Consider the following 23,671-nt stretch of genomic DNA (forward strand, 5'->3'; position numbering starts at 1 on the left):
CCTTTTTTTGCTTAACTGCAAGTTAGCGGCAATTCTAAGCTGTTAGCATTTAGCAGTTGAGTGAAATCCCCATTGCTGCACAGTTAGCTGTTACTCTAAGATGTTAGCTGTAAGCGTTTTGCAGTTGCGAGCATGTAGCTGTCAGGTAACACCACCACGGATGCACCTTTTTTTTTTTTATTAGTTTGCCACAAAGTAGCTGTTGCTGTTAGCATTTATCTGAAACTTCCACTGCTACATGTATACCTTGTTTCAGTTCACTGCAAGTTGGTTGCTGCTCTAAGTTGTTAGCATTTAGCTGTTAAGTTAAACCTCTGTTGCTACATACCCACTTTTTCTTATTCACTGAAGTTGTTCTTTGGAAGCATCTGGATTAAACAACGTCATTTGCTTGCATACATACATTTGAGATGCATATTTTATTTATATACTTTATATTAGATTATATTTCAAATTCATAAATCTTATTAGATGGAAACACAGAACTTTGATGCTGAGCAGAAGATGAAATCCACTTATTAACGTTTGAAGGATTGTACTTGTACATACATGTGATGTGTGCAGAATAAACTAAATCCAGCGCAGCAGAGCAGTCGCAGCATGTCAGCAGCTGGAGCACGTGCAGCGCAGCGCAGTGTTTTGATTGCTCTGCATTAACGTCGGTGATTACCGTCATGCACTAAAAGACTCTTCTCCTCTCGGTGGCTGATCCTCGATGAAAGTGTGGGACGACTCGCTGCGACAGACGTGCGAGTGATTAATTCTCTGCCTTTGTTCTCCCCCTCCTAACGTTACTGTCTGCGAGGCTAAACCCCCGGCTCCCTGCCGTAACACGCCACCGCCCTTTGCCGTGCCTACCTGTGCTTGTCCGGGCAAACGCTTTCATGGCGGCTGAAATGCTTTTGGCACAGAATTACACGTCTTATTTTAAAACATAGCTGCGGGGGGGAACCAGGCACTGTTTGAGTGACTCAGCAAGATGAGTGGGCGATGCAGCGTCTTGGCGAACACGCCCCTGTGTCAAGGTAACTTCCTGTTAGAGACTCTGGAGGAAAGAAAGGAGCAGTTCTTTTCACGGCTCTGACCTTTTGTTTCGCTTTGACACAGAGTTCATAGAGTATAATCCCCTAATTCAGCCTGGAACTCTTCGTCTTTCCAGGTGAAGGACGTACGGACGTCAAGACGCTGTCAAAGTGTGAAAAGTTACGAGATTAAATAAAAGACGCAGAGGTTGAGCAGTTTATGTTGAAATCTGCACAAAGACGACAGGGATTTTTTTAATCCTTCACACTCAGCTTTTCTCTTGTTTGGTTGCTGTTGCTACATCGAAATTTGGTCCACAGTGAAAACATGAATTAATTCACCTGTGACAGCATTAAGATCACAAACACGCATATCATGCGGTGAAAGCGTCAAAAGAAACTCTTTCTCTTTGTGATGCAGCTGCCGCGAGCAAGGAAATGATCCTATTAACGTCTGTATGTATGTGAAATATGTACAAATGTGTACTGTAATCCCTAATCCCAACATCCAAATACAATGTTTCTGGCACATGGAAACAAAGAGCTGCTCTTACTTTGTGTTCATGCACAGACACATACATTATTTTTCTAAGTATTTTATGTGCAGTACGTGGTTTGTATCCGTTAAAAATAAGTGTAAATACTGTACGTGTATGTATGCAGGGCCGGCCCAAGCCTTTACTTTTTCTGCCGTCAGTCTTTTTAAGCTGACGAAACAGCGCCCTCTTCCTGTTTCTTTTATTAGCGTCACAGTATGGGCGCAGATTTCAGGAAGTCACCACAGAGTTGAGAGTGTGGTGCAGAGATGAGAGTAAGATGAGTCAGTAATTACACTCTGACACTTCATTTGTTTATGTTGTCGCTGAGATCCTAAACCTCACACCATTGTCTGCGTCTCGTCCTCGAGTTCCCAGAGGAAGAAGTGGGTCTGTGGTGACTTTCGTCGGGGAAACGTCGGCAGGATTCACAGGCCTGGCTCGGCGGCTCCTTCTCACATGTTGTTAAGTTTGGTTTGGCTCAGAGAGCGACTTCAAGAAAGAGGAGCGAGCAGCGCGTCAGCCTCGTCATCGCCTCCCGCTTTCTGATCATTTGCTCAGTGTGATGTTTGAAAACTCGGTGGGTTTATAATCCAGTGAAGATTAGACGAGTGTCAGTCAGCAAATCTGTGAGCACCATGAAGAGCGTGACTGTGTTTACAGTAGATGTTCTCCTTTATTCTTTTTTGTTAAGGATGGGAGTCGGTATCAAACGCCTATAATATATCGCATGCTTCACTCAGCACAGACTCTCTTTTCTCCCTCTTTTTGGGAGAACAATATTATTTGTTACACAGTTGGAGAACGATGTCTTTGAAATGTAGCTGAAACAGTCGATCGATTACTAAATGAATCGACAACTATGGAAAAAGTGCCATTTGAGGGGTTCAGATTAAGGTTCTCGTTGGTTTGGTCTGTATACTTCCTCCTTTAACTACCTCCTTTTTATTTATTAAAGGATAATTAAAGAATCTGCGGATCGAGCTTCAACCCCGCCCTCTCCCTCCTCGCCTGCTCCTTCTTACTCAGCGTGTTCACGTACGGCAGCAAAGTACAAGTGTGTACAAGTGTAATCTTTATCTCAATGTGACCTGGAGAAATTCTTTATGATAACACTGTGTGTACAAGCTGAAAATAATACGATTAAAACTCATACAAAAGCAGACGATAAGCCTGAGACACCACTCAGACGGACTTTTAAGACTGGAAACTGAAGTTTGTAAACGTCGCAATCTCCCACACCAAAGCCCATAGAGAAAACCAGTGATTTTAGCTCACAGAGACACAGGAGCTGCTGGTCTACTGCTGCCTCGTGTGGTCACTTTGTGTCACTGAGGTCAATCTGAACAAAGGATTTTTAAAGTGACAAAATTAGACATTTGAACTTACTGATGAGGCAGCAGTGGATCAACAACTCCTGTGTCTCTGAGCTAAAATCACTGATTTTCTCTATGGGCTTTGGTGTGGGAGAGTGAGTGGTTTACAAACTTCAGTTTCCTGTTGGAAAAGTCTGTCTCACAGTGAGATAAAGACGTGAACATCGTAGACTTCATGGTGAGTGGGTTTCCTCACTGGTGGCCATGTTTTCTCTGAGGCTGAGCCTCCATTACTCAGATTGGTTCTCAGCACAGGGATCGTGCACCGCAGAGTCGGCGCTGACCACATGTCGATGCCTCCCATCGTCTCATATAATCATCACACTTGAAACAGAATCACCTTTTTTTAAAAATGATTACTGCGGTACGTCCTGGAACGGTGCTTTGTTGCAGATTGCCCGTCGTTTGTGCCAAACTTCACTCGGCGCCGTCCAGGTTCTGGTGAGGAGTTTGTGTCGTGGTGTCGAAATCTCAGTTGGTGTTTGAGATTTTCTTAAGTTTGAGCAACATTCCTGCTCTGCTTTACTGTTGAGTGGTAGAAGACGGTTCACCGTGTACGGCCTGCCAAGCCGAGCAGCTCCAGACTGTCTGTGGGCGTGTCGGGCTGAAGACTGGCTCCGACTGCTCAACACACACACACACACACACACAGGTGCGCACACACACCGTGTCTAAAGCCTGATTCAGAAACCATTACTCGACGCTTTTGATGATTGTCAGTCAGTAAAACATAAAAGTCATCCATCAGTCTTTGCTCTCCGTAGTCACAGCTATCAGAATCCTCGATTCATTGGATTTTCAATTTGAACGTCAACATCGAGAAGATGGGTTAGCCATTGTTGTATTTTTTAAATACATATATACTTTATTTAAAGAACTACAGTTTGTCACATTTATGAAATTTAACAACTACAAAAAGAAAACAAAAGAAGTGAGGTGACGACATTTTCAGAAGAAAGTGTGGACATTTTCAAATGTAATTATTTTTAAAGGAATAAATCAACACAACAGTTGGACAACTCTGTGGATGACTCTGGGGACAACTGTGTGGACGACTCTGTTGGAATACTTGAGATTAAAAGTAGTTAAGATCTCACACTTCCATTCCAAGTATGTTGTTGAACCGTCGTAGCCTTCAGTTCACTTCAGCCTCAACACTCATAAAAAAAAAAAAACTCTTCCTCCTGGTATAAACATCAATGATAAAATCATTCTGGACTCATAAAAAACAACAATTCACACAATCAGGGGATTTTAAACTCATTAAAAAAATGTGTAATTATTTCATCTTCAGTTTCTGCCAAATAAAAAGAAATGTTTGATCTTTAAATTTGGAAGCGGCTGAAACACTGTAACTAAATCTGACTTTGACTATTAAACTATTACATGATTACCGCCTCCACCTTCCAGTTCCAATTATTATAGTTTACACCTGTGTTTGTCCGGACTTGTGTGATGTGCTGTGCGTGTCATGAGCACGATGAATAAATTATAACTCAAATACTTTGGAACTTTAAATGTCAAATTTTAACCACTTCATCTGTGTGTGTGTGTGTGTGTGTGTGTGTGTGTGTGTGTGTGGATATTTGTGCCAAAATTCCCTCTGTTTTTTTCTTCCCATTCATGCTCAGTTAAACAGCTCAGTTAAACCTCGCTTTTAAATCTGCAAAACCTCCGACAACGCTTCGCCTATTATGTATCTCGCTCATTTACATTGTGTGCAAATCACCAAAGTGGACGCCAAGATTCCAAATGGCCGACTTCCTGTTGACTTGAGGCCTTGGTTACGACTTTTCTGTTCGTCTTGGTCTATAACATCTTCCCACCAAGTTTCCGGAAATTCGGTGGAACTCAGTGTATGCCGAAGTCATAGGGCACTTCCAGTTTCGTGGCGAATGGTCGAAATACACCAAAACGCAGAGGGTTTTCATGGCCATGTGTCGAGTACAAGTTGGCGTGTTTTTTTTATGTCGGTCCGACAAACGCGCTCAGACGAGTCTGCTCATTTACGTTGGGTACAAATCGCCAAAATGGACGCCAAAATTCCAATTGGCTGACTTCCTGTTGACTTGAGGCCACGGTTACGGTTGACTTTTTTGTTCGTGTTGGTCTATAACATCTTCCCACCAAGTTTGGGGAACTTTGGTGGAACTCAATTTTGCCTCACCTTAGGGGCCGCTATAGAGCCCTTGAGCAATGCACAGGTCCGGGAACTATGTATGCCGCTTCGGCCCCTGCCATTCGTCGCTCGGGCCCTAATGATCGCAGACAAATCCAACAAGATATTCACTTTCAAATGTGTTAGAATTTTGAATCAAATCAGTTTTGTGTGGTTACCACGTCGTTGTGAAATGATGAAATTGTTGGACTTGTGCTCTAAACAGGCTGAAAGTTCAGTATGAACATGTTGGGGTGGGAAAAAAATCCCCAAAATTGGCTCAAACTGTGACGAGAGTTAATTAAATTCTGACATTTTCTTTGATTGGCAGTAAAGAGGCTCACTCTTCATTCCGCTCATAAATCACATGACGGAGTCACTTAAAGAGCGGCTGTTTACCTCATTTTTTTCAGGTGTGTCCTCATTGCTAGCGCTTAAGTGCCGCTGTTGCCCCGGGAGGTTTAGATTAAGAGTGAGAGAAAAATATGGTGAAACTTGAAGGAAATGTTTTTGGCACAAAGGTGAAAAACCAGAAAACCAGACCACCCAAACTTCACCCGGAGCGAGTTCTCTGGTGAAACAACCAGTCATGTCCTAAGAAGAATATAGGCGGTTAAGACCTGGTTTTAGGGTTAGGTTATGGTCCAAAACCTGGTCCTAATGAGGCAGAACCTCATTTCTGAAGAGCTGGTTAACATTTTCGGACTAATGTTTGAATTGTGGTTAGATTAAGGTCAAGGTTAAGGCTTTCTTAAGTCTGTCCAAGATGAATGGAAGTCAATGCAGAGTCCTTATAAGAGTAGCTGTATAAGCCTGTGTGTGTGAGACATAGAAAGCGTGAGAAAATGGACGTTATCATTTAGAAAAGTGCTGCGATGCCTCCTTCTATATCCTGACATTTGCCCGGTGGAGGTCACGCAGTGTAAACGCCTACACTGATGTGCACTGTTGTGTATCTGATTTACTGTGTGTGAGAACATGGAGCCTATCATTTCACAAAACCTCACAACTGGCGCTAAAAAGAGGAGGAGGAGGAGGAGGAGGAGGAGGAAGATGTGTGTGTGTGTGTGTGTGTGTGTGTGTGTGTGTGTGTGTGTGTGGTTAGGGCCACATTTGGATATGTAAAGAAGTCCTTGAAGGCTGGTTCTAATTGTCAGATTATACCAGTCTGACTCATTGTTTGCGGCTCGCGACAAGGGCCGCCTGTGTTTGCCGTAGCCTTCCATTCATCCATTCATCAAGCTTGCGGCCCTGATTAGCGCCTGTGCTGAGTTATGGTGGGAACCAGTAACACTTCCTCCCTCATGGAGACCCGGGTTCCTGCTGATAACAGGCGGCGGCACAGAGCCCGGCGCGGGGTCTACGTGCATCGCGGGCAGCGCGGTGCGTCCGAAGGCCCCGTCACTCTCAGAGCGCTCACCAGGTATTAATAGATTTATGAGACGTGGAGGAGACTTTTAGAAAGCAGGAAATGCACTTCAGAGGGAGGTTCCCTCCATGACTGTGTTTTCTGTGGAATCACAGCTCAGTGTCAACATGTGGGTGAACTCTTGAGTTGCATTTAAAAACTATTGTTAAACACATTGTCTGTTCTCTTTATATCTTCATGTTCATGTCATTGTGTTTACCATGTGTATTTTTAGAAAGTGCTTTTCCCGGATGTAACATTTGTTTTATTTCTGAAAGTTAGAAACTATAAATGTTCTTGTTCATGAGACCAACAGTCATTTCATATCACTTCAAAATCTAATCAAAAGAATCTTAAAATGACTCTTCGTTCCCACCACATCCACACTAATTTACCACCATATCCACACTAGTTTACCACCATATCCACACTAGTTTACCACCACATCCACACTAATTTACCACCATATCCACACTAGTTTACCACCATATCCACACTAGTTTACCACCACATCCACACTAATTTACCACCATATCCACACTAGTTTACCACCACATCCACACTAATTTACCACCGTATCCACACTAGTTTACCACCACATCCACACTAATTTACCACCATATCCACACTAGTTTACCACCATATCCACACTAGTTTACCACCACATCCACACTAATATACCACCATATCCACACTAATTTACCACCGTATCCACACTAGTTTACCACCACATCCACATTAATTTACCACCACATCCACACTAATTTACCACCACCACATCGACACTAATTTACCACCACATCCACAGTAGTTTACCACCCCATCCACACTAATTTACCACCACCACATCGACACTAATTTACCACCACATCCACAGTAGTTTACCATCACATCCACACTAGTTTACCACCACATCCACACTAATTTACCACCACATCCACACTAATTTACCACCACATCCACACTAATTTTCTCACTACATCCACACTATTTTCACACCATATCTACACTACTTTTCCCACTATTTCACCACCACATCCTCACCACTTTTTGCTCCACATCCACAGTGTTTTCACACTACATCCACACTTTTTTTGGCCGATTTCAGCGAATCAGGCGTCAAGATCTTTTTTCGTGTACGTTATTTGAATTAAATAAATTTAAATAAGTTTTTTTCCAGGAGACACGAAAACATAAAGATTTACACTTTTTGCCTTGTGAGCAACATTTGAGTCTAATAAAACTTATTTATACTTTTATTTCCTCCACTTACACATTGCAGTGTGTCTCTGTGTTGTACACTTCCAGTAACCGTCTATTTGTACTTGGTTTATAGCTTTTAAATAGTTTATGTAGCGTGTATTCTATGTTTTATTTATTGCTGCGCTCTATCATTCTTATTTCTTTTGGTTGCTGTATTGACCTGGTTTTATTTTTTTCCTGCTTCATCTCCACAGGGAGCCATAAAGTCTCATCTGCTGTCTCCTCTTCAGTCTCTCCTACAGGCCATTACAGTAAGTGACAATCTGTTTTTTTTCCATGTTCTTTATCTGCCAAGTTAAATAAACATAATAACGCATTAATGAAGATGAATGGACGTGTGTGTGTGTGTGAGAGAGCGAGAGAGAGAGAATTCCTCACTGAATGAACTGTGTTTGGTTTGGTTTGATGGAAGCTTACAGCGGAACAAAAAGATGTCTTTGCAGTGAAGGTGGTTTGATCCCTGTTTGTTCACCTGTGTTGTGTTCTGCTCATCACGTACAACAATGGCTGCTTGTGTCTGTCGGGAACATTAGCTAAGATGTTCCGAAATCCACATTAATGACCGTGAGAGACGTCCAGATCTTTTCTGGATCTTTTCTGAATCAGTGTTGGTGTAAAAATTTAGCGGCTGAGTGATGATAGAATCTCCACAGTCTGTGGATTCTGGTTTGTTTACAGTGTCGTAAAGAGAAGCTGTGAATTTGGGAGTTGTTTTTCTTTTTAGTTTCCATTCAATCAGTAGTAGCTGAACTGACAGTCCATGTTTTTAAGTTACCATTTCCTGGAAGGATAGTTGTGTGAACGCTGCTGCCACTTTCCTGGAAAACAATCTATTCAAATTTGATAGGAGCTGTCCCATCCTCGAGTGGCTGGGTCTTCAAGAGCATCTACTGTATTTATAACTATTTTTTAAACTATATTTTTACTGCACTTGTCTGGAAAAAAACTTGAAATGTGTTATTTAACTAGTTTTTTTTGGTCTGCTGAGGAAAACTTTATAATAATCATTATTTTCATTCTATTTTCTATATTTATCTTGCAAAATAACATTGTCCCAAAGGTGATGATATACAAAAATGGTATACTGTATACATACTGTATAGAAAGGTTCAATAAAGTAGATGGACAGACACAACAATAGGTGAAAACAGTATAAAATACATCAAATATGAACATGAAATACAGTATATCAATGTAAGCTATGAATATTCGCTGAAACTAAAGTTACAGTATGTGAAGTCATTTAATTGCTAAACGTGTGAAATTGGTAATCCAACCAGGTTTTCTAAGAGCAGAATTATTGTAATCCTAAATCTGAATCTCTTAAACCACAGATGAAATGATTGAAACGTGGCATTTCTTGACGTTTTAAGTTACTGCAGCTCTGGAGGTAAAACAGAAGTGGCAGCGAACAGTGGAGCAGACGTGGTTGTGATTAAAGCGAGACACATTCTCAGCTGCCTCTGTCCTGAACACACTGTCAGCAGCACATCTGAACCCCCTACCCACCCACAATCACCCTCCTGAGAGGTGACACACAGCCACCGCGTGTCCAACAGACCCCACGTACTGTAGCAGCTATGGCAGCTTGTTAGCGGGGACAGCAGAGTTCCCCTCTCTGCCGGAGTGCCCTTGAGCAACAGTGAGTATTAGCAACGAGGCGACGGTCGGAACGTTAGCCGAGGATTCTGATGCGTTTTTGTTTTTTTTTGGCACAAACTCAAATGTTTGCTTGGGTAAATCAGGACGTAAAGCTGTCGCCGCATGTAATCTCCGAGATCTCCAGGTATTTACGGACGCCAATCGTAAGGTGAAGCATCTTAATCCCAATGACGACACGATGACAGCTGTAGCCTCTGTTGCCACGGCGACACAGCTGTCCTCAAACCCCCCGGTGTACGTTCAAGTGCTCATGATTCGGATCAGTTTGTCGTATAAAGACGATGTCAAACGTGATAATGAGGCTGTAAAAATGTCATGTTGTGGGGAAAGAATATGTGTTACACAGTTGGAGAATTATGACTTTGAAATAGAGTGATTTAAAAGGTCTAAAAAGACTGTGTAAGTAAAGTTTATTTACTTCCTATCGGTATCATAGATATTCGAGTTTGTGATATCGTTATCTAACACGTAAAAGTAGTATCGGGTCATCCTCGACTACGCAGACTCTGGCTTCACTAGTGCACGACAACAGCGTCTACATCTGTGATATTTTTATGCTGAAAGTCGCTAAGTGTCGTTCATCTTTATTAGCACTCTGTGGTTTAGCTACAGAGTTTCCCAGAGTTTCTGTTATTTTTCAGCTTTTTAAATGTGAACATTTTCTGCTTTCTTTGATCCATATAACAAAGAAATCATTAAAACTGAATAGTTTCTGGACAAAAACAAGACATTTGAGAACATTGTCCTTTCTATGTCTGAGAAACTGATCAACATTTTATGGACCAAATGATTCATCGAGTAAATAATCGACCGATTAATCGATTATGAAAATAATCGTTAGTTGCAGCTCTATACCTACGTTGACCATCTGTCTCACCAATATTTATTTTTCATCCATTCATTTCACATCTTAATTCATTTGGACATTAGTCTGAACTCGAACAAAGGTTTGATGTCTTGTTTTTTTATTTCCCCCGATCCATCACCCATCTCGTCTTTCCACGACATTCACTCGTCCATTCTGCAAATCTGACAACTTTATTGTCCATTAATGCCGACAACACATGGGGCCTCCTCCGTCTGTGTGGCACAACAACATGGCGGAGCAGAAATAGATTTAAAAGCAGGGACTGACAGATTTACAGTACGCGACATAAATAACATTAAATTCTTACAACCCTCCAGACACCACAGGAACCAAACAGGTGTTCTCGCTATTGTTGAGATTCAGCCGCTCACTGTGCTCTGCTTACACGCCCATGTTTATTCAAACCAAAGATTTTTGTGAAATTAAGTTAGGATTTATATGAATTACATTATATTTTATACAGTATATGACCTTTTTAGTTGTGTAAAGTCCAGGTTTGAAACACGTTCTTGACATTTAGTTTCATCATCTAATGTTCCTGATGTTGATCGGGGAACATTAGAAGATGCTGGACCATTTATTCAAAGTCATTTGTATCAGATATGATATCATGTTCATGTTTTCCTTGTGCCCGTCAATCGTCAAACGAGTTACCATGGAGACAAACAAATGAAAACCCCCTCCTCTGATCGTCTACGTTTACAGCTAAGGTTTTAGTTTACTGTTTTCTGGTCCCTGTGTTTGCTGAGTTTGAGTATCAGTACGATGTGATATGAACATGTCAGAAATGTAAAGATATTGTTGATATTTTTAAGGCAAGACATTGGGTTTATAACCTCTGTTATATTGTCAGGTAGAAAATCTAATTTGGGCAATGAGATGTGGTCTGGAAGAAGCTGAGGTGGGGGTTAGAAATCAGCAACAAATACAGGTGGGTTGTATTTATCGTAAGAACAATAATATATTTCACTTTTTGCAGCACTTAATATCAGAATTGTTAAATTCAGGTAGTAGGACTGTACCATTTAAGCTCATGTGGTCTGTATTTAGTCTTGATGACCACTCAAACCTGCTACAAACTACAGTTTTGCCATTCACTGATTCAAACAGTGCGTTTTCTTTCTACTGCACATCTTTCGTTGCCCCCGGGAGAGCTGGGTAACAAGAGGCTAGCATTAGCATTAGCATGTACAGGACATGGTAAATCAAGCGGGCCTAGAGTAGATCCCTGGGAACTCCAGAAAAGTTCCTCAGTGTTTGTTTGTGCTGTGATTTGATCGAAGGACACGGGGTTAGGTTTTATGGTTTTTACGTTTCTTCTACTTTGCTTAGAAAGTGATGTGATAAATGTTATTATTGGCACAATATTGGCTTTGAGCTGGCCATATTCAGTTGGGTGCAGGGTAAAAAAACCACATGTACATATGTCGGTCTGATGTATCGGAATATCTGTTATCTGCAAAAAGTCCAGTATCCTTATAAAAGTTTGTACTTAGTCAAAACGTCCTGATTGCTAAAGGCAAAAGATGACATGTCCAATCTGGTCTGAACCTTCCATCAAGAAAAAATCCAACGATCTTACATCAACACGTGGGCATTAAAAATACAGATAATCTCGGTGCTAGCTTCCATAGCATGTACACGTAAACCCATCCATTATAAGGTCAAGTCCTGTAATTGCTTCAGATTATGTTGTCAGTGCTCGTGGACCACACTGCAGTTTGCTCGGGGGGGGCGAAACATTAAGACGATTAAGACGATCTTCAGATGTTGTGAAGATTCTGTCCCAGCTGTGATTCCCTTTGTCCTCACCTGTCCACGTGAATTAAAGAAGTCGACACGTAAAAATCCAAACACCTTTATAAACACGAAGAGGCGATCACGCCCACGCACACCTGGCAGCCGCTGGCAGCCGCTGGCAGCCGCTGTGTGGTCGACGTGATGCACGGATATCAACGCCGTAGACTCACGACAAAAGGATTGCATTGTTCATTGATACGAGTCAACGCTGTTCTTTGACAGAACATGTTGTCAAACATTTGAACTTTGTAAAACTATATCTTTAGGTACATTCAAATATATGTATATATATATATATATATATTACAGAAATAAATATAGTTAAATATAATAAAAAAAATCATCAAATGAAATTAATGCTCTGCTTTTGTAGATAATGGCGTTTGTGGTTTGGCAACTTACGAGTGAGATAAGATAATACTTTAATGTCTATTTGCACAGGAAACTGTCTCACATTCACTGTTCTGACAATCATAGACAGTGGACAGACATAGGAGACAGTAGAGACCATAAAAGGGCCTGAAAATGTCAATTTTTTCCAGAACAACTTTCAATATCTGGCAGTTAACAATCTACTGCATGTTAAAATAGTGTATTAACAATTCAAAATGAAGAAAAATAAAAAGGTTTATTTGTACACGAACACCAGATTTAGCATGTTTTGAAACGTATAAAACATATTTAAAATAACATACTATAAATAAGATCCTCAACTTGTCCACAGTGTTAGAAGTTTGAAGGTGATCGCACGAAAGCTCCGGGACAAGTTTGTTCAAATACCATCACCAAAAAATGGCAGTTCAACCCAAGATGGCGGCCTTTCTGTAGGACTTACGGCAAAGTCCTCATTGACTTTTTGGACCGTCCTGACATGATTAACACGTCTACCAACTTTCGTTCATGTACGTGAAACGTTTTTTTAAAAATCCCCTAATAAAAGTGCTTTTTCTCAATTTTTTGTTAGCCCCTCCCACAAGCTTTGGGACGTGGAAAAGCCCTCAAACGCGATTCATTTGAGAAAAAAAAACGAATTACCAGCAGCAGCAGCAGCAGTTGCTGTTGTGCTTCTTATCAGACGACAAAGGCCGTGCCAGGCAAAGTCAGGAGCCTTGAAGGCGTGTAATCTAATCTGCGGTGCTGTTCTGCCAGCCCCGCTCTCTTATGAGGACCCGTGTGTGTGTGTGTTTCCGTCGGCTCGTTGAGTCCGTGTTGTTTGCCCGCAGAGGTAAACATGCAGTAATGGCAAACACGTGTGCGTGCATTTTTCTCCCCCGTCCCCTCGAAACACAAGCTCTTCAAACACGACACGAACACAGGTAGAGACGAGCGCTCGGGCATCACGGCAGCGTCATAGCAACCGCGTGTTTCTCCGAGGCCGCAGGTCAGAGGTCTTTGGGATGAGTCGCTGGTTTGCTGCTCGAGCGAGCGTGTCAGCACTCGCTCACCTGACTCCACGCGGCACTTATTCATCCCACACTCACTCTTCTTTTTTCCCCCTCTTTCTCTTCCTGCCTGAAAAGATTTTTCCTCCCCGCTTGTTTGGTTCGCAGTCACAAAAGTTTCGAGACATAAATTACTTTTCCACCACAGCAGCCACAGCCACCGCGTTATCAACCGACAGCAAAGACTCAACAATGGACTCAAGGAACAAGTCCACACTGGAGTTTTTATTTATTTAAGCCTGTTTTTTTACCATTTCTGTCCTGAAGCCAAGTTATTTAAAACTACAGCAAATCATTGGCGTCACTGTCAAAGAGGCTTGATTATGGGGGTATTTTTCTGTGAAATAGTGCATTTTCTCTTTTATCCCCAGTGCCTCGAGGGGAGGGGGAAAAAAACACACATGTCTGTACCAGAAAACTGCAGAAAGCACAAATTGGTGGCATCACAAGTTTCAGTGAAGCAGCAGCAGCAGCCGTGAATCATGCAAGTGAATTTACACACGCAGAGAAAATGACTGTTTTTCTGTGAGAACACAGATGGTGTCATTTTCTCCCTCTATTGTTATTACACTTATTCCACCAGCGGTGGAACGACAACATAAAAATGTGTGTTTTATTCTATAAGAATTACGACTGTACGCTGTTTTTTTATTGCTACAGGTGTCGTGGCAAAAAGTCAGCGGCTCTTATTTTGAAAGCCAGATTGAAAGGGAGTGGCGTCAGTGTCAAGTTTTGGCCACTACACGTCCTACTTTTGTTTTTAGCTGCACAGTGGGACCAGTGGTTCTCAAACTGTGGTGTGTGTACCACCAGTGGTACAGTATGCAAACTACTGTGCAACTGTTACCGTGGTTACCGCCATCAGAAACTCTTACGCTGCGAAAACAGTCCGACTACAAATAAGTAAAAAATGTTCTTTTCTTTTTTTATTTATTTTAAATAATCTGCAAATGGATTAAGCAAAGTTTGCTTGGCTAGAAAAACTTAAAACTACCTTAAAACCATGGTTCTCAAACTGTGGTGCATGTACCACCTGTGGTACGCGAGCGACTGTTACCGTGGTAATTGTGGAAAAAAAAATAAAAAACAGCCAGACTAGAAAAAAACCAAATATTCTTAAATTGTTTAAAATGTTCCAATTAAAAATAATCTGCTAATGGATTAAGCAAAGTTTGGCTAGAAAAACTTAAAACTATTATTAAAATTATTATTATTATTATTATTATTATTATTATTATTATTATTATTATTATTAATAATAATAATTATTTATTTATTTATTATTTTTCAGAACAAAAGCTCTGAACTCATCTGCCGGGCCCAGATACTGATGCTGGCGGACCAGTTTTGGCCCACGGGCCACCAATTACTGACCACTGCTTTATAATAACACTGATGCGCACAAACACACACACACTTTCCACTGAGCTGTAAATAGCCGCGTGTCGTCGCTGTGTGAAGTGCCTGGACTCTCACATCTGATTGTGCGGTGACACACACACACACACAGTGTGTGTGAGCATGTGACATGAGCGCCCCCACGGGTGGAAACTTCACCATCTTAGACGCCATCAGGTGTTGAAGTGACGCTAAGATGGCGTTGACTTTTAGCTGCTCAAGACATTTTCAGACTTTTTAGGGCCCGAGCCACGAATGGCAGGGGCCAAAACGGCTCCTGGCACGAATTTGTGTGAGGAATTTATCGTAATCCTTCAGATTATTATTATATCCATGGCTTTCTGCTCATTTTTGAGGAGATTAATGTGCATAAAAAGTTTTAAACTGAGGCAAAATTGAGTTCCCCAAACTTGGTGGGAAGATGTTTTAGACCAAGACGAACAAAAGTCGATCATAACCATGGCCTCAACTCAACAGGAAGTCGGCCTTTTTGAATTTTGGCGGATATGCACCCTACGTAAATGAGCTAACTCGTCCGAGCGCGTTTGTCGTACCGACATAAAGAAACGTGCCAATTTGTACGAGACACATCGAAGGTGAAAAGTCGTCGAAAGGTTTCACGGATTCAAAACGGCGCGACCGAGGCAAACCTGGGCATTTTGGCATCATGAAACAGGAAGTGCCCACTGAGCTCCACTGAACTTCCCGAAACTTTAGCTCATGGCTACACAGGAGCTGCTAGTTAACTGCTGCCTCGTGTGGTCACTTTGTGTCACTGAAGTAAATCTGAAAGAAGAATTTTAAATGCCGAATATTACAAAACATCACATTCTAACTTACTGACGACGACAACAGTGGATCAACAATCAACAACAACTCCTGTGTGCTGTGATGTTAAAATCACTGATTTTCTTTATGGAGTTTGGTCTTGGAGAGGAACAGGTTTACTAACTCCACAGTTATCTGCAGTATGATTAGCATTGTTGCTAAAGCGTGAGAATGCCCCCCCCCCCCCACCTCAGCCTTTTATCTTCCTGTTCTCACGCCTGTCAGGACTTCCTGCTCACACCCAGCTGGCCCCGCCCTCAGCTCACCGCCCGCCCACTCGCTCGCTCACCACGTCTCTGCACCGCTCGCTCACTTCCTCCCCTTTAATCGGGGCGGAGCTCGTGCGGCCCGACGTGTGTTTGGTGTCGTCTGTGCTGCGGCTTTTATTGTGAAAGGCGGTGACTGTGTTTGTACACAGTGTGGTGAGTGTGACATCTGTGGGTAACCATGACACTGTGTGTGTGTGTGTGAGTGATCGCTCTATGATGAAAGTGTTTTTATTCAATCACTTAAATACACTGAAGTATTTAAAACTTTTTATTCATGTTGTTGTTTGATGAACTGACACATAACCAGAGTCTGCCGGCCAGGACTCAGTGAAAAATGTGATTTAAGACACAGAAATGAGTGCTTACCATTTACAACCTATGTCAGTTGAAGTCTACAATATCTTAAGAACATGTTCACGTCTTTATTTCACTGTGAGACAGACTTTTCCAACAGGAAACAGACGTTTGTAAACCACTCACTCTCCCACACCAAAGCCCATAGAGAAAATCAGTGATTTTAACGTCACACACACAGGAGTTGTTGTTCCACTGCTGCCTCCATCACTACGTTCAAATGTCTTATTTTGTCATTTCGGCATTTAAAATGATTTGTTCAGATTTACATCAGTGACACAAAGTGGCCACACGAGGCAGCAGCAGACCAGCAGCTCCTGTGTCCCTGTGAGCTAAAATCATTGATTGTCTCTATGGGGTTTGGTGTGGGAGAGTGAGTGGTTTACAAACCTCAGTTTCCTGTTGGAAAAGTCTGTCTAACAGTGAGATAAAGACGTCAACATGTTCTGAACAAATTGTACATTTAAGATGACGTAGATTTTATTCGGTGAGTCTTTTATTAAGTGGCTAAAATCATTTTTTTCTTCTGACAAGTGCATTTATTTTTCTAATTGCCCTTTTTTGAAGTTTGTTGTATAAGTGTTAGTGTCCTAAGGCCGTTTGTATTCAATAAATCCTTTTTTTTTTTTACAAAGAACAGCAAACGTCTTCTATAATGACTCTCTAAAATCTCTGTTATTTTGGTCTTAGAATGCGTTTGATGTTATTGTTAATGAACTAAAACACATCCCATGATGTCATTGGCTGTGGTTATCAGGCCACAGTTATTTTCCAGAAGAATACGACACACACACACACACACACACACACACACAGCGTTACGACACACTTTTCATAACCGTGTGTTTATTTGTACTTGTTTAGTGAGAACCTCCCATAATCCTTCACTTCACGCAGCTTTGGCTGCTGCTGCTGCCGTCATAATTTTTCCTGTGAGAAACTCCTGTGAGTTGGTGACTCATTATTGTTGTGCAGGTGAGTGAGTGTGTGTGTGTGTGTGTGTGTGTGTGTGTGTGTGTGTGTGTGTGTGTGTGTGTGTGTGACCCCCGCCGTAGTGTGCAGACTATCATTAGCAGGACCTTTGGCCCCTCCCCTTCACTCTGTATCCAGGCAGCCAGCTGCTCCCTCATTAGCTCAGGTCCATCACGGCTCCACTCTACCTGACGCTCCTTATCACAAACTAAGTGACTCTCTTAACCTCGCTCCCCCCCCTCATGCCCTCCTCCCGCCCTCCTCTCCCCTCTCTTAATCTTAATCTGTCTAATGTGTGTGTAAATAACGCTTGCGTGGTCCAGATAGTTTTTGTTCCAGCATCAAACAAGCCCGGACCATGGGAACCTGGTCATTAATGACTCTGTGATTCATGGTTATGGCTCCGTGTCTCGTCTCACCACGAGTCTGTCATTAAGACTTTCCCAGACTTCCCATCCCGGCCTCTCCCAGTCAACAGCTCACCCACACTCAGCGCCGCTAAATCATCATCACCGCCACCACTCAAACACACACACATCAGCACCTTTTTCCTCCACTTTGTTTTCATGCATTTTACAGGCAAACACAATTATTCCACGATAAAATGGGTCATTATGTTCGCCGATGACAAGATTTACCTAAAAATCTACACCGGATTAAGTTCACTATGTCATAAACATGTATTCACCACTTTATCTTGTCATTAGACAGCACACTTCTGTCAGGAAACTCAACTTTGTGTTACTGTTACTCTCCCACACCAAAGCCCATAGAGAAAATCAGTGATTTTAACATCACAGCACACAGGAGTTGTTGATCCACTGCTGCCTCCATCAGTAAATTCAGATGTCTTATTTTAGTGAATTCGGCATTTGAAATCCGTCATTCAGATTTACCTCAGTACCTCAGTTATTTCAGTGACACAAAGTGACCACACGAGGCAGCAGTAGACCAGCAGCTCCTGTGTCCCCTAGAGCTAAAATCACTGATTTTCTCTATGGGGTTTGGTGTGGGAGAGTGAGTGGTTTACAAATGTAAGTAAATTGGTGTTTAATGCTGCATTATCATATTTTAGTCCAACTTATTGTTTTCTTCTTTCCTGTATTTATATATTGGATTTTTTTATTATAATTGTGTTTTTTTCAAATGGCCTTGCCTTCTTCAGCTGCAAATTGATATGACATAGAAAAGAGTCAAAAACATCATTTTCTGAATTTAAAACACGACTTTTTGCTGTTTTCACAGAACAAACTCTTAGTTTTACAAAGTTAAAGCTAAATTAAAGTGAAGTTAACTTTAATATAAAAAGGCTAACGAGTGCTGACTGTATTTAGACCTTATAATTCTGCAGTTAATCACACAGGCTTTAACAGAGCAATCACACTGAGGCCTGTGTGTGTGTGTGTGGGGGTTGAAAATGGGTATTTCTCCTCCGATAATTAGCCTATCAGACCATTTACACGGCTAAGAATCATTAGCACCTGTTTAATGAGGAGGCTAAAAATAAAGGAAGCACTTAAAGGATGGGGAGGAACCTGCTGGAACCAGAACTTCACACTCTGACTGTGTGTGTGAGCATAAATTCACGACATCGCTGCTCATGTGTAACCAAGACTTTTACATCAGTGTTGGTTTTTCACCGTCTGATTTGAAAGGATGCAATTAGTTTTTCTATTAAAGTATTTTTTGGATCATACATTAATTAAATAATCAATAATTTAAAAGTACTTTGAGAAAAGTGTATTTTTATTGCTCAAAATGCGACTGAAATTTATCATTTGTTTAATCACTTGAACCATAATTGATCAGATGAAAGTACAAAGAAATGATTGAAATTGTTTTGACAGTAGAATGTGACACTTGCACACACTCAAAACCCATATTTTCTTTTCCAATTTCTGAACTGGAAAGTGTTGAACTCCCAGTTCCGCCTTCCAATGTAAAGGTAACGCAGAATTAACATTCAATCAGAAGTCTGTCATCCAATGAAGAACTTTTCTCAGAGGTGTGAGAGGTGTCCCACAGGGCTCCATTCTTGGTCCTCTACTAATCAAGCTTTCAGCGTGTAGGTCAATCAAGGAACTCAAAGATCAACTTTTAAATCAGTTGTACACAAAGTACTGTGTCATTTTCAAAAGGTAAACATGTTGCTACGCTGCTTGTGAAACCTTCTTGGAATAAGAGTCAATGGCCTGTCCATGAACATGAGGCTAGTGGAGCTTTTCCATCATTTAGTTCTGGCATGGTTCAGCTTAGATTCACACAAGAATCAAAGCGAAATTATACTTCCAAAATCTACTTATAATTTTAAAGTCTACTCCATGAGTGCGACATATGACACAAAGTGTCGAACGGTAGATTAAAGTTAAATCCCTGAAAACGTGCGTTAATCTCCAACATTTAGCAAAGACAATGTCTAAAATGTCAATATTTGATCGTGAGTCCCGACCACGTTCAGTGGTATTTTAGTTCAGTGACTGTCGCCGCTCATGCAGGAAGTACTGAACGATTCTGTGAACAAATCTTTTTTTAAATCGACTGATTCTAATGATTCAGTTCCACACAAAACAACAACCCAAGTCACCAGTTTGTGTGTTTGTGTCGTGTAGTAAACCACGCCCACGGCAGTTTCATAGAGGAGGAGCTATGACGACTCCGCCCTCGTTGAGGAGGAGCTATGACGTCATGGAAAACAACGTGAATAGAGTCGAGTCGAGCTCGAACTGTATAATGGAAAAGAGCCGTATTTCACCAGGACAGCAAAATCAACGACAGCGCGGCGTCGTAGACGTAGAGTGAACGCGCTTCAGTGTCTGTGAGTCACAGACAGACGCGCGATAATGTCGTGAGAAGGAGTCGATTACGGATGAAACGCCCGCGCTGAAACACACGCTCACGCTCAGGAACGTCTGCGAGTCGAGACGAGGGATTTATCTGCTGATATGAGTCGATCAGAGAGTCTGTCTGCCCTCGCCTTCACTCAAGTGACACCAGCAACTGTTTGGGGTCAAGTAGGGTGTGTGTGTGTGTGTGTGTGTGTGGGGGGCGAGGGTCAGTTACAGTCTGCAGCAGCTGGAGCAACATACACACCAAAAAACATCAAGCGCTCACAGATACACGTGTGTGTGTGTGTGTGTATGTGTGTGTGTGTGTGTGTGTGTGAGGAGGGGTCAACTCAGTCAAAAATATCGAAAATCTAAAGCGTTATTTCCAAATTTCTGAACCAAATTCACCACGTTAGGTAAACCAGACATTTCCAAGACTCTCAAATGATAAATCATATTGGTTTTAGGCAGAAATCTCACACCAGATCTCATTACATTTATTTTTAGTATCTCATTTAGTTGGAAAATCTTTTTTCAGCATCTATTTTTTAAATCACCGTTCAAATACAACATGAACACAGTAGAGTGACGGTGGTTTCATCCAAACACACTTTCATTTTAATTCAGAGCTAGAGAGAGAGAGAGAGAGAGGCAGTAAAATCCCAAACGTCCTCTTTGCAGTAGCAACTACAGTCGTACGTCACAGTGACAGCAGCCACGACCTTTGACACAACAGAGGCGTCAACAAAGACCCCGGTGATTGACATGTGTCAATATAAAAATCCAGTTTTGCTCGTTCATTTGATGTAAAAACTGTTAAAAACACTGAATAATTATTTAAAAAAAATAATTACACTCATGCAAAGTTTAACGTGCACAAATGACAAAAACTGAAAGACCTTCATTAATAGCTGCAGCTGCTGATCCTTTACAGGACAAATAATTAAATATGTCAACTCTGGAGTTACTGGAGGACATAACAAAACTTTTGTTCTTTTGTTACATCCCTTCCTCTCTCCTGTCCCCCATTCCTTTCACCACAACCTGTCTTGGCAGATGACTGCACATGTTTGAGTCTGGTACTCAGTGTCTCAGTAGCAGTAATGTTGTCTCATGGTGTCTCAGTAGCAGTAACGATGTCTCACGGTGTCTCAGTAGCAGTAATGGTGTCTCACGGTGTCTCAGTAGCAGTAACGTTGTCTCAGTAGCACTAACGGTGTCTCACAGTGTCTTAGTAGCCGTAACGGTGTCTCACGGTGTCTCAGTAGCAGTAACAGTGTCTCACGGTGTCTCAGTAGCAGTAACGGTGTCTCAGTAGCAGTAACGGTGTCTCACGGTGTCGCAGTAGCGTTTTCTCACGGTGTCTCAGTAGCAGTAACAGTGTCGCAGTAGCGTTGTCTCACGGTGTCTCAGTAGCAGTAACAGTGTCTCAGTAGCAGTAACAGTGTCGCAGTAGCGTTGTCTCACGGTGTCTCAGTAGCAGTAACAGTGTCGCAGTAGCGTTGTCTCACTGTGTCTCAGTAGCAGTAACGTTGTCTCATGGTGTCTCAGTAGCAGTAACGTTGTCTCATGGTGTCTCAGTAGCAGTAACGGTGTCTCACGGTGTCTACTCGACATGTCCAAACGTGTGCTGACCTCGCTGCAGATCTGACGATCCACAAGAATGTGACAGCGGCTCATGGTTGGCTCATGGTTGGTTAATGGTTGGCTCATGGTTACCACGGCGACAGTGGCGGGACACTGACACCGAGAGTGGAGGCTTTAAACCTGTTGATGAGTCTTAGTCTATAACATCTTCTCACCAAATTTGGGGAAATTCAGTAAATTTTGCCTCTGTTTTCACAGTAGGTGGCGCTATAGAGCCCTTGAGCAATGCACGTATCTGGGAACTATGCCAATATCGCATTTTCACCAGATCTGACCTCCATGACAGTTTCAAGGGTTTTTATGCACGTTGGATGTAATAATAATCTGAAGGATTGCGATCGGTTCCTTGCACAAAATCGTAACAAGGAGCCGTTTCGGCCCCTAACATTCGTGGCTCGGGCCCTAAATTGAACATTAACAGTCTAACTCTCTAATTTACATTTTATGTCTGTAACGCGGTGAATTTCTCATGAAAAATACACTTTTATTGACTTTTATTAAGTTTCTGGGAACAGAAACATATCATTTGTAATAAATTGCAGATTAATAAATAATAATTGCCCCCCCCACACACACACACACACAGTACAGTACAGCAGACTCGGCGTGTTTTTTGTGCTGTGTTTTGGCGTGAAAGCCTCAGATACCTCCGCAGCTGCCAGTCTGAACGGATTTAGAGCGTTTGGCCGGTGTGGACACCTGGAATAGAACCACCGCACTGTTCTCAGGACTTTTCTGGCTCCTTATTCCCAGGTCGTCTGGAACCACCGCCAGGTTTTTTTTGGGTTTAATTTACGGCCCCGCTGAGCTCAGGCATGTACTCTCTCATTTTATTTATTATCTCTTAGGATTCTAAAAATAAAGAAATAAAAGTGTGTCCAGGTTATTGAGATGTTTTGTAAATCCAGGCTTTAGACTCCAGAGGTGGTTCTTGTTCTTGGTTCTGGTCCTCGGGCAGTTTCTGTTACTGTCTGAATGTTTGGATGCTTTACTCGACTCAGTCTGGTATCAGACACGTTGTTGTCCATGACTTCCTCGTCCTTTTCTTATCTCAGCTGGAACTGTTGAGATAAGCGTTGATGAAACACTTTGACTGAGTGACCTGTAGATCATTTCACTCGCTCATGTCACCAGAGTTGCAAACAACACCCTCAATTAACGAAGGATTACTTCATTTTGGCAAATCCTCATAAGAGGAAATGTCACACGTCATCCGAGGGGGGCGTGGCCATCGCCTCACGCCACAAACAGTGATTTAAAGCTGCATCCGTCAATTTCAGGTTTGGTGGAAGCTCTTTCTGTCCCTTCAGCAAAACAATTTGTCTGAACGTGGCAGTGAAATCCACGTCACTGTTTACCAGCAGCCGCAGAGCCGGACTCCCCTGACGGAGCCGGACTCCCCTGACGGAGCCGGACTCCTCTGACGGAGCCGGACTCCTCTGACGGAGCCGGACTCCCCTGACGGAGCCGGACTCCGCTGACGGAGCCGGACTCCCCTGACGGAGCCGGACTCCCCTGACGGAGCCGGACGTTTGGCGGTTTGGCCCCGCGCTCTGTCTGCACCTGCTCGCCGTGTTTCCCCCCCCGTGTGACGCCACTGTGACCGGTAATCACAACCTCGGTGAACAGACGTAAACAGACATTAGGCCCGCTGCTCCTCCAGCCTGCACTTATCTCCGGTGAACAGTGCCCCCCCGAGTGTACAGTAATTAGAGAGATCAAGTCACCCACAGCTGAAGATCACCACCAGGCTGCAGCTCCACCAAGTCTGCAGCGCCCCCAGGTGGGGAAGGCGGTGAAGAGCATAATCAAAGCATTTATTGTCTGATTGATTTCTTCATAC

General features: G+C 42.4%; 1 long non-coding RNA gene across 1 annotated transcript in view; it reads left to right on the plus strand.

The window, feature by feature from the left end:
• LOC131445242 (uncharacterized) overlaps nucleotides 1–8,014 on the plus strand; it is a 29,955-nt gene extending 21,941 nt beyond the window's left edge. The window contains exon 2 of the long non-coding RNA XR_009233827.1: nucleotides 7,958–8,014. This is a non-coding gene — a long non-coding RNA (uncharacterized LOC131445242). The remainder of the gene's footprint in view (nucleotides 1–7,957) is intronic.
• Nucleotides 8,015–23,671: the final 15,657 nt, after the last annotated feature.

Source organism: Solea solea, chromosome 18, assembly GCF_958295425.1.
Source record: "Solea solea chromosome 18, fSolSol10.1, whole genome shotgun sequence".
In the NCBI taxonomy this organism is placed as follows: domain Eukaryota; kingdom Metazoa; phylum Chordata; class Actinopteri; order Pleuronectiformes; family Soleidae; genus Solea; species Solea solea.